Raw genomic sequence first — 9504 nt, forward strand, 5'->3', positions numbered from 1 at the left:
AGTGAAGTAAGTCAGAAAGAGAAAAACAAATACCATATGCTAACACCTATATATGGAATCTAAGAAAAAAAAAGGTCATGAAGAACCTAGGGGTAAACGGGAATAAAGACACAGACCTACTAGAGAATGGACTTGAGGATATGGGGAGGGGGAAGGGTAAACTGTGACATAGTAAGAGAGTGGCATGGACATATATACACTACCAAACGTAAAATAGATAGCTGGTGGGAAACAGCCGCATAGCACAGGGAGATCAGCTTGGTGGTTTGTGACCACCTAGAGGGGTGGGATAGGGAGGATGGCAGGGAGGGAGACGCAAGAGGGAAGAGATATGGGAACATATGTATATGTATAGCTGATTCACTTTGTTATAAAGCAGAAACTAACACCCCATTGTAAAGCAATTATACTCCAATAAAGATGTTAAAAAAAAAGGGAAAAAAATATTGCTAAGACCAATGTCAAGGATCATACTGCCTGTGTTTGCTTCTAGGATTCTTATGGTTTCACGTCTTACATCTAAGTGTTTAATACATTTTGAGTTTATTTTTCTATATCGTGTGAGAAAGTAGTACAGTTTGATTCTTTTGCAGGTAGCTGTTTCCCAACTCCATTTATTGAAGAGACTGTGATTTCCCCCGTTGTATATTCTTGCCTCCTATGTTGCAGGTTAGTTGCCCATATAAGCATGGGTTCATTTCTGGGCTCTCTATTCTGTTCCACTGATCTGGTGTCTGTTTTTGTGCCAGTACCATACTCTTTTGATTACTGTATCTTTGTAGTAGAGTTTGGAATCAGGAAACATAATACCTCCAGCTTTATTCTTCTTTTTCAAGATTATTTGGCTATTTGGGGTCTTTCATGACTCCATACAAATTTTAAAATTATTTGTTCGAGTTCTGTGGTAAATGTCACTGGTATTTTGATAGGGATTGCATTGAATCTCTAGATTGCCTTGGAGAGTATGGTCATTTTAGCAATATTAATTCTTCCAATGCATGAGCATGGTATATCTTTCCATTTGTTTGTGTCGTCTTTAATTTCTTTCATCAACATCTTATACTTTTCAAGTACAAGTCTTTTACCTCCCTGGTTATATTTATTCTAAGGTATTTTATTCTTTTTGATGCCTTTGTAAATGGGATTGTTTTCTTTATTTCTTTTCCTGATAGTTCATTATTAGTGTACAGAAATGCAACAGATTTCTTTCTGTTAATTTTGCATCCTGCAAGTTTACCAAATTCAATTATTAGTTCTCATAGTTTTTTGGTAGTATCTTTATGATATTTTATATATAGCATCATGTCACCCACAAACAGTGACAGTTTTACTTCTTCCTTTCCAATTTTGATGCTTTTTATTTCTATTTCTTGTCTGATTGCTGTTTCTATGACATCCAATATTATGTTGAATAAAAGTGGCAAGAGTGGGTATCCTGGTCTTGTTCCTGATCTTAGAGGAAATACTTCAGCTTTTCATCATTGACTATGATGTTGGCTGTAGGTTTGTCATATATGTCCTTTACTATGTTTATGTATATTCTCTCCATACCTATTTTGTGGAGAGTTTTTTATCATAAATGGATGTTGAAGTTAGTCAAAAGCTTTTTCTGCATCTATCAAGGTGATTATATGATTTTTATTCTTCAATTTGTTAATGTGGTGTATCACATTGACTCATTTGTGGATATTGAACCACATTTAATGTTTTTGAAATCATATTTTACAATTTTTTTGTTTTGTGTATCCCTTAACTGTGTATTGTGGATATAGGTGATTTTACTACTTTTGTCTTTTAATTAACTTTCCTGCTAGCTTTATAAGTGGTTGATCTACTACTGTTACTGTATATTTTCCTTTACCAGTGAGATTTTTCTTTTCATAATTTTCAGATTTCTAGTTGTGGTCTTTCTTTCCATTTAGATAAGTCCCTTTAACCTTTGTTGTAAGCTGGTTTAGTGGTGCTGAACTCCTTTAGCTTTTACTTGTCTGTAAAACTCTTTATCTATCCTTCAAATCTGAATGACAGACTTGCTGAGTAGAGTATTTTTGAAAGTACGTTTTTCCTTACATTATTTTAAATATGCTGCTCCCTTTGGACCTGCAAAATTTCTGCTGAAAAGTCAACTGACAGTCTTATGGAAGTTCCCGTGTACATTACTTCTTGCTTTTCCCTTGATGCTTTTAGTATTCTCTCCTTATATTTACTTTTTGCCATTTTAATTACAGTTTGTTTTTTATGGACCTCTGGTTGATCTTGTTTGGGACTCTCTGTGCTTCCTGGACCTGGATGTCTGTTTCCTTTCATGGGGAAGTTTTCAGCTATTATCACTTGAAATAAGTTCTCTGCCCCTTCCTCTCTTTCTCCTCCTCTGGGACCCCTATATGAAAATGTTAGTATACTTGATGTTCCAGAGGTCTCTTAAACTGTCCTAATTTTTTACAATTCTTTTTTCTTTTTTTTTGTTCAGCTTGGGTGATATCTACTACTCTGTCTTCCAGTTCACTGATTCTCATCTCTGCATCATCTAGTGTACTGTTGATGCTTCTAGTATTTTTTTAATTTTAGTTATTGTATTCTTTAGCTTTGTTTGCTTCTACTTTATATTTTGTAACTCTTTGTTAAATTTCTCACTGTGTTCATCCATTCTCCTGAGTTTATTGAACATCTTTATGATCTTTATTACTTTGAACTCTTTACTGGGTAAATTGTTTATCTCTACTTCATTTAGTTCTGCTTCTGGGATGTTGTCTTGTTCCTTCATTTGGAACATATCTTTCTGTCACCTCATTTTGCCTAATTCTCTGTCTTTATTTTTATGTATTTTGTAGGTCGGTTACATTTTCTGACCTTGGGGAAGTGGTCTTATGTAGAAGACATTGTACTCCCCTCTGTTCATCAGAGCTATGCAATCTAGGGGTGCCCACTATGTGGGCTGTGTAGTCACTTCTTCTGTGGTGAGGACAACTACTGTGAGAAAACTGGTAAGTGGGGCTGGTCCACAGCCCAGTTGGCTGCTAGGCCCTGGCTTATGTGGAGGCTGCCAGCTGCTGGTGGGCAGTGCTTGGTTCTGGGGTGGCTTGATGTGGGGCTGAGGTGAGTCCAGGGCTGGTGGCTGCCCACTCGTGGGTGGGGCTAGGCCCCCACATGATTGAACTCCTTGGCCTGGAGGGGTTCTAGAGGGAGGACTCCAGAATGGCACTTGCCAGCACTGGTGTCCTCATGATAGGAGGAGCTCCCCAAATGGCTGCTGCCAGCATCTATGTACCCACGGGAGTCCCAGAGACCTCCTGCCTCTTTCTGAGTCTCTCTAAAATCAGTATGTGGATCTGACCCAGGCTCGTTTCAAATTATTGCCTGTGCACTGGGTCTCAGAGGGTGTGAGAATTGGCACATGCCTTTTAAGAACAGAGTCTCTGTTTTCTTCATCCCTCTGACTCTCCCGTACACAAGATCCACTGGCCTTCAAAGCAAGATGTTCTGGGGGCTCATTTTCCCAGTGCAAGACCCCCTGGTGAGGAGCCTAATGTTGGGCTCAGACCCCTCACTCCTTGAGGAGAAGCTCTGCAATTGTGATTATCCTCCTGTTTGTAGGCCACCTACCCAGGTGTGTGGGTCTTGGCCATACTGCATCTCCACCCCTCCTCCCCATCTTGTTGTGGTTCCTTCTTTATATCTTTATTGTGGAAAATCTTTTCTGCTAGTCCTCAGGTCATTCTCATCAATGGTTGCTCTGTAAATAGTTGTAATTTTGGAGTACCCATGGGAGGACATAAGCTCAGGGTCTTCCTACTCCACCATCTAGGCCACTCTAATATCTGGTTGTTCTAGGGTTTACATTACACATCTTTATCTTACCACAGTTCACTTTCAAATGATGGTATAGTACTGATACTGAGTAAGAATCTTACCATCGTGTTCGTTCATTTCCTCCCTCTTGTCCTTCATGCCACTGTTCTCATTCCTTTTACTTCAACATATTTTGTAAAGCCTTTTAAATGTTTTTACTTCAGACTGTTAAAATTTTTTTAAAGGGTAAAATAAGAAAAATATTTTTAATATTTACCCATATTTTCTCTTTATTTCTTTGTGTAGATAAAAAACAAAACTATCTTGTATCAGATTCCTTCAGCCTGAAGAACTTCCTTAACATTTCTTGTTGTGCAGATCTCAAAAGCTGAGAGCAGCTTTTGTTTTTCTGGAAGAAAATCTTACTTCATGCTCATTTTTTTTCACCCTCATTTTTTTTTCTCATGTGTCAGTACTTTTAATGCTGTGCACATCAAATTATAGTAAAAGATGACTATAAACAAGATGCAGCCCCTCTATTTCCATGAATAGCGTGTTACATTACAGTAAACCAAGTTTATATTCAACCATCAAATGTGGTCCTGCCATTAGTTCACTTTGTGACGGGTCATTAAGTATATCTTCAAATCCAATAGGCTCATCATTACCCCTCAAAATATTCAGTGAAAGGTTTGAGCTTGGAAGAAATGGAAGACACTGAACCTGCTGCACTGCCTTGAATTCCATTTGTAGTTTTAGTGGAGCAAATAGACCCTGGATGTTTCTCAGTGTGGAAAAGTTCATTTTATCTTTGTTGAACTGGAAATTTTTTTCTGATAATGCAAGAGGATGACTGAGCAAAAGTTCATTTTTGAAAGGTATTTTCGCTGAATACAGAATTCTGACTTGACTGACTTTTTTTTTTCAGTTCTTTAAAGATGTTTTCTGCTTGCCTAATTTCTGATAAGAAATCTCTTCTTCTTCCTATCCTTGTGGTTCTGTAGAAAAAGTTTCTTTATCTCTGCCACCGTCAAGATTTTCCCTTTATCTCTTGGTTTTAGCAATTTGACTACGATGAGTCTAAGTGGATTTTTCTTGGTATTTATACTGCTTGGGCTCTCTGAACTTCTTGGATCTGTGGTTTATTTGTCTTTTATTCTTTTTGAAAGTTATCTCTTTAAATAATTCTTCAGTCCTATTTTCTATCTCTTGTTCTGGAATCCAAGGATACATGTGTTTAGATCATTTGCTATTGTCCTACTTCTCTTAGATATGTTCTTTTTTTCCCCACTCCTTTTTTCTCTCTGTGATTGATTTTGGATAATTTATATTGACCTATCTTCAGGTTCACTGATCCTTTTTTTTGCTGTTTCCAGTCTGCTGATAAGCCTGTGGAAAGAATTAATATATATTATCACTTTCTAGAATTTCTATTTGATTCTTTTTATTGTTTTCATCACTCTGCTAAAATTTTCCATTTGTGAGTGCACGTTGTCCACCTTTTCCACTAAAGCTTTTAACAAACTAATCATAGTTATTTTAAAGTCCCTCTTTGATCATTCCAACAGCTAAGTCATATTTGAATCTGAACCTGGTTCTCTTAACTGCTTTATCACTTGGTAAGTTGTCATTTTTTCCCTTTTGGTGTGTCATAATTTTCACTGAATAACATATATTGCTTGTAAACTGAAAATAGGCACACTGCTTTCTCTGTCAGGCTTTAGTGGTTGTTAGTAGTTGAGCTGGATGTTGTTGCTATGTGTTGTTACCATAGTTACATTCAGCTCACCACGGTCTTCAGATGCAGCCAATGAAGGGTGCCCCTACTTTGTGCTTAGGGTGAAGCCTGGTTTGCCTGAGGTGTTTTTTCTCCCAGTGTTCCTGTTCTGCTCTCAGTTATAAACAAACCCTGCTTGCACACCTGCATGAAGATGATTTGTTTCCATGCCTTGTTCCTCCCCAAGCAGCAGATTGTAATTGCTTGTTACATGGTGAAGGCATGTGGTGAATGTAGGTTGGTTATTGCTTGGTTATCACTATCTAACTTCAGAGTTTTAATGCAAATCAAAACTACAATAAGGTATCACCTCACACCTGTCAGAATAGCCATCATCAAAAAATCTAGAAACAATAAATGCTGGAGAGGGTATGGAGAAAAGGGAACCCTCCTGCACTGTTGGTAGAATGTAAAGTGATACAGCCACTATGGAGAATAGTATGGTCCCACTACTGGGCATATACCCTGAGAAAACCATAATTCAAAAAGAGTCATGTACCACAATGTTCATTGCAGCACTATTTACAATAGCCAGGACATGGAAGCAACCTAAGTGTCCATCGACAGATGAATGGATAAAGAAGATGTGGCACATATATACAATGGAATATTACTCAGCCATGAAAAGGAATGAAACTGAGTTATTTGTAGTGATGTGGATGGAATCTGTCATACAGAGTGAAGTAAGTCAGAAAGAGAAAAACAAATACCGTATGCTAGCGCATTTATGTGGAATTTTAAAAAGTGGTACTGATGAACCTAGTGGCAGGGCAGGAATAAAGATGCAGACGTAGAGAACAGACTTGAGGGCATGGGGGGGAAGGGGAAGCTGGGATGAAGTGAGAGAGTAGCACTGACATATGTACACTACCAAATGTAAAATGGATGGTTAGTGGTAAGCTGCTGCATAGCACAAGGAGATCATCTCGATGCTTTGTGACAACCTAGAGGAATGGAATAGGGAGGGTGGGAAGGTGGGAGGGAGGCTCAAGAGGGAGGGGATATGGAGATATATGTATACATATAGCTGATTCACTTTGTTGTACAGCAGAAACTAACATCACATTGTAAAGCATTTATACTCCAATAAAGATGTGAAAAAAAAGCCAGAGTGAAAAAACAAACAAACACACAAACAAATAAACTCATAGAAAAAGAGATCTGATCTGTGGTTATCAGAGGTTGGGGGTGGGTGGGAAATTGGAGAAAGAGAGTCAAAACGTACAAACATCCGGTTATAAGACAAATAAGTACTAGAGATAGGACATACAACATGATAAATGTAATTAACACTGCTGTGTGTTACATGTGACAGGTGTTAAGAGAGTAAATTCTAGGAGTTCTCATCACAAGGGAAACTATTTTTTTCTATTTATTTAATTTTATATCTATATGAGATGATGGATGTTCACTAAACTTGTGGTAATCATTTCATGATGCATTTAAGTCAAATCATTATGCTGTACACCTTAAACTTATATAGTACCGTATGTAAACTATATCTCAACAAGACTGGGGGGGAAAGCTTAATGGGAAAAAAATAATAAATAAATAAGTCACAGGGATATAATGTACAGCACCAGGGATGTAGTCAATAATATTGTAATAATTTTATATGGTGCATCATCTACAGGAATAAGGAATCACTGTGTTGTACACCTGAAACTAATATAGTTTTGTAGGTCAATTATACTTTAATTTTAAAAATTAATTGTGATCTTGAATTTTCCAAGAGTGTCTGACACTACTTTCAATTGTATCAATTCAAAATGAAGTTGTTTTCATCACAAGAAAATAATTGTAACTATGTATGATGATGCATGTTAACTAGACATTATGGTGATCATTTTTCAAAATATACAAATATTGAATCATCATGTTGTAAACCTGAAACTAATATAATATTCTAGTCAGGGACTTCCCTGGTGGTGCAGTGGTTACGACTCCGCCCACCAAAGTAGGGGACACAGGTTCAAGCCCTGGTCGGGGAAGATCCCACATGCCACAGAGCAACAAAGGCCATGCACCACAACTACTGAGCCTGCGTGCAACAACTACTGAAGCCTGCACACCTAGAGCCCGTGCTCTGCAACAAGAGAAGCCACCATAATGAGAAGCATGCGCACTGCAACTAGGAGTAGCCCCCGCTCACCGCAACTAGAGAAAGCCCACACGCAGCAACGAACACCCAACTCAGACAAAAATAAATAAAATAAAATATTCCAGTCAATTATATCTAAATTTTAGAAAATAAAGTTATTAAAAATATAATATCCTAATAAATGAATTTGCAGAAAATCAAGCCATAAGAAAACTGTTATAGTCGATCAAGATTTCACATTAATAAAGTATTACTATTTTTTGTTTGAATAGAATAACACCAGAAATAATATTCTGGTTATTTTGTTGCTTTTGTACCACAATTACCCATACTACATTTTATCACTAATAAAATTCTTTTAAAGAAAACACCTTTACATGTTAATACTTTCAACTGCACTTTTCCTGCATTTTGAACACAGATGCCCACATTTTTATTTTGCACGGCGTATTATGTAGCTGTCCTGGGTATATGTTTCCTCTCTATATGCATAAGCTCTGATGATGTCATTCACCATTTTGTTTGGCTTGTCTGCCCACTGAGGAAGGAGGTTGGATGATCTTTACAGTGTCTCCAAAGTGACTTGAGTTGAATATTCCATTTGAACTCTAGCATGTTAGTTGAGTTTATCAGAAGACAATTTCCAGATCTACAATGTGCTATTGGTACATTTGTCTTTCTTCCAAAAGCAGGACTGAATAAGAAAGTGATAGTCAGTAGACATGGTATGATTTGTGGTATGTTGGTGACTGGGAAGGCAACAGTGGAATTAGGTGGAAGGGGTGCAAACCCACTCAGTGTTACATGACCTTTCCCAAGAACAGTGCAAGTTATAGAACAGACCCAACCTACCATTATCTCTATAGAAGGAAACAGTTTTGTAAGTGAAAGAAGCATAAAAATCCTTTGGCTCTGAGCAGTCAGTCTCATACAAAACAAGCAAGTGCGTCTAATGTTTCTGTTTGCAGAGTATTCATTTTCATATGTACTATCACAGGCCTATTTCTAGGACAAGGAAATACATTAGCTTTCTGTTATTCCTCAGGTGAAAAGCAGAGCTATGAGTATCTTTTGGCACATAAAGAATTCTGAATTATTTTTAATTCTCTTGATGAAAATTATGGTTTGAATTTATAGAGCCTCGCAATTTCATTAAGTGCCAGTTGATGAATGCAAATTCTTCCATGGGCTTATTTTCCCCCTCCATTTTCTGTTAGGAAGGCTCTTTAATCTTGTTAGGCTAAGCAATGAAAATACATGACAAAATTGCTTAAGTTGAATTTCTGGGATCCAGTGCTATATATTCCATTTTGTTAGAAGCCACTTCTTCCTATTAGCAGAATTCATAGTAGAAAATTTGTGATTAATTTGTTCGGCTGTTGCTTTTAAAAAGAGAGAGAGAGAGAGAGAGACACCTGGCAGGGCAGAAATTTTCAACAGATTACTGAGCTTCTGAAATTTTATAAAAATTAATTATAAACAACTAATCAATGATTGTTTGGAAAGTAATACACAAGTCAATTAGTTAAAAATAAATATTTTAGTTAATGATTACAGCTGGTTCCACTATCACCTCCCTGCCAAATGTGATTACTTTTGGAGTGATTCCAACTGGCTTCCTTTATGCATAAAAAATATTTCAATGCTATGCCAGCTTTTCAAGTAGTACTTAAACAATTTATTAGCAATATTGATCTGAATTCAAATGAACTACAAGGTAGGGGGTATCTACCAGTTTCCATTTAGGATGAATGTATTTTAAAAGGGGCTACCGGGCTTCCCTGGTGGCACAGTGGTTGAGAGTCCGCCTGCCGATGCAGGGGACACGGGTTCGTGC

General features: G+C 37.3%; 1 long non-coding RNA gene across 3 annotated transcripts in view; it reads right to left on the reverse strand.

Annotated features, from left to right (window-relative positions):
• Nucleotides 1-9504, reverse strand: part of LOC114486479 (uncharacterized) — a 63130-nt gene that overhangs the window by 34030 nt on the left and 19596 nt on the right. The window contains exon 5 of one of the 3 annotated variants that reach the window (XR_003680291.2): nt 3087-5178. The exons of the other annotated variants lie outside the window; for them this stretch is intronic. This is a non-coding gene — a long non-coding RNA (uncharacterized lncRNA). Of the gene's footprint in view, nt 1-3086; nt 5179-9504 lie in introns of those variants that run through there. 3 annotated transcript variants of the gene reach the window in all.

This window comes from Physeter macrocephalus, chromosome 6 (genome assembly GCF_002837175.3).
Source record: "Physeter macrocephalus isolate SW-GA chromosome 6, ASM283717v5, whole genome shotgun sequence".
NCBI lineage: Eukaryota > Metazoa > Chordata > Mammalia > Artiodactyla > Physeteridae > Physeter > Physeter macrocephalus.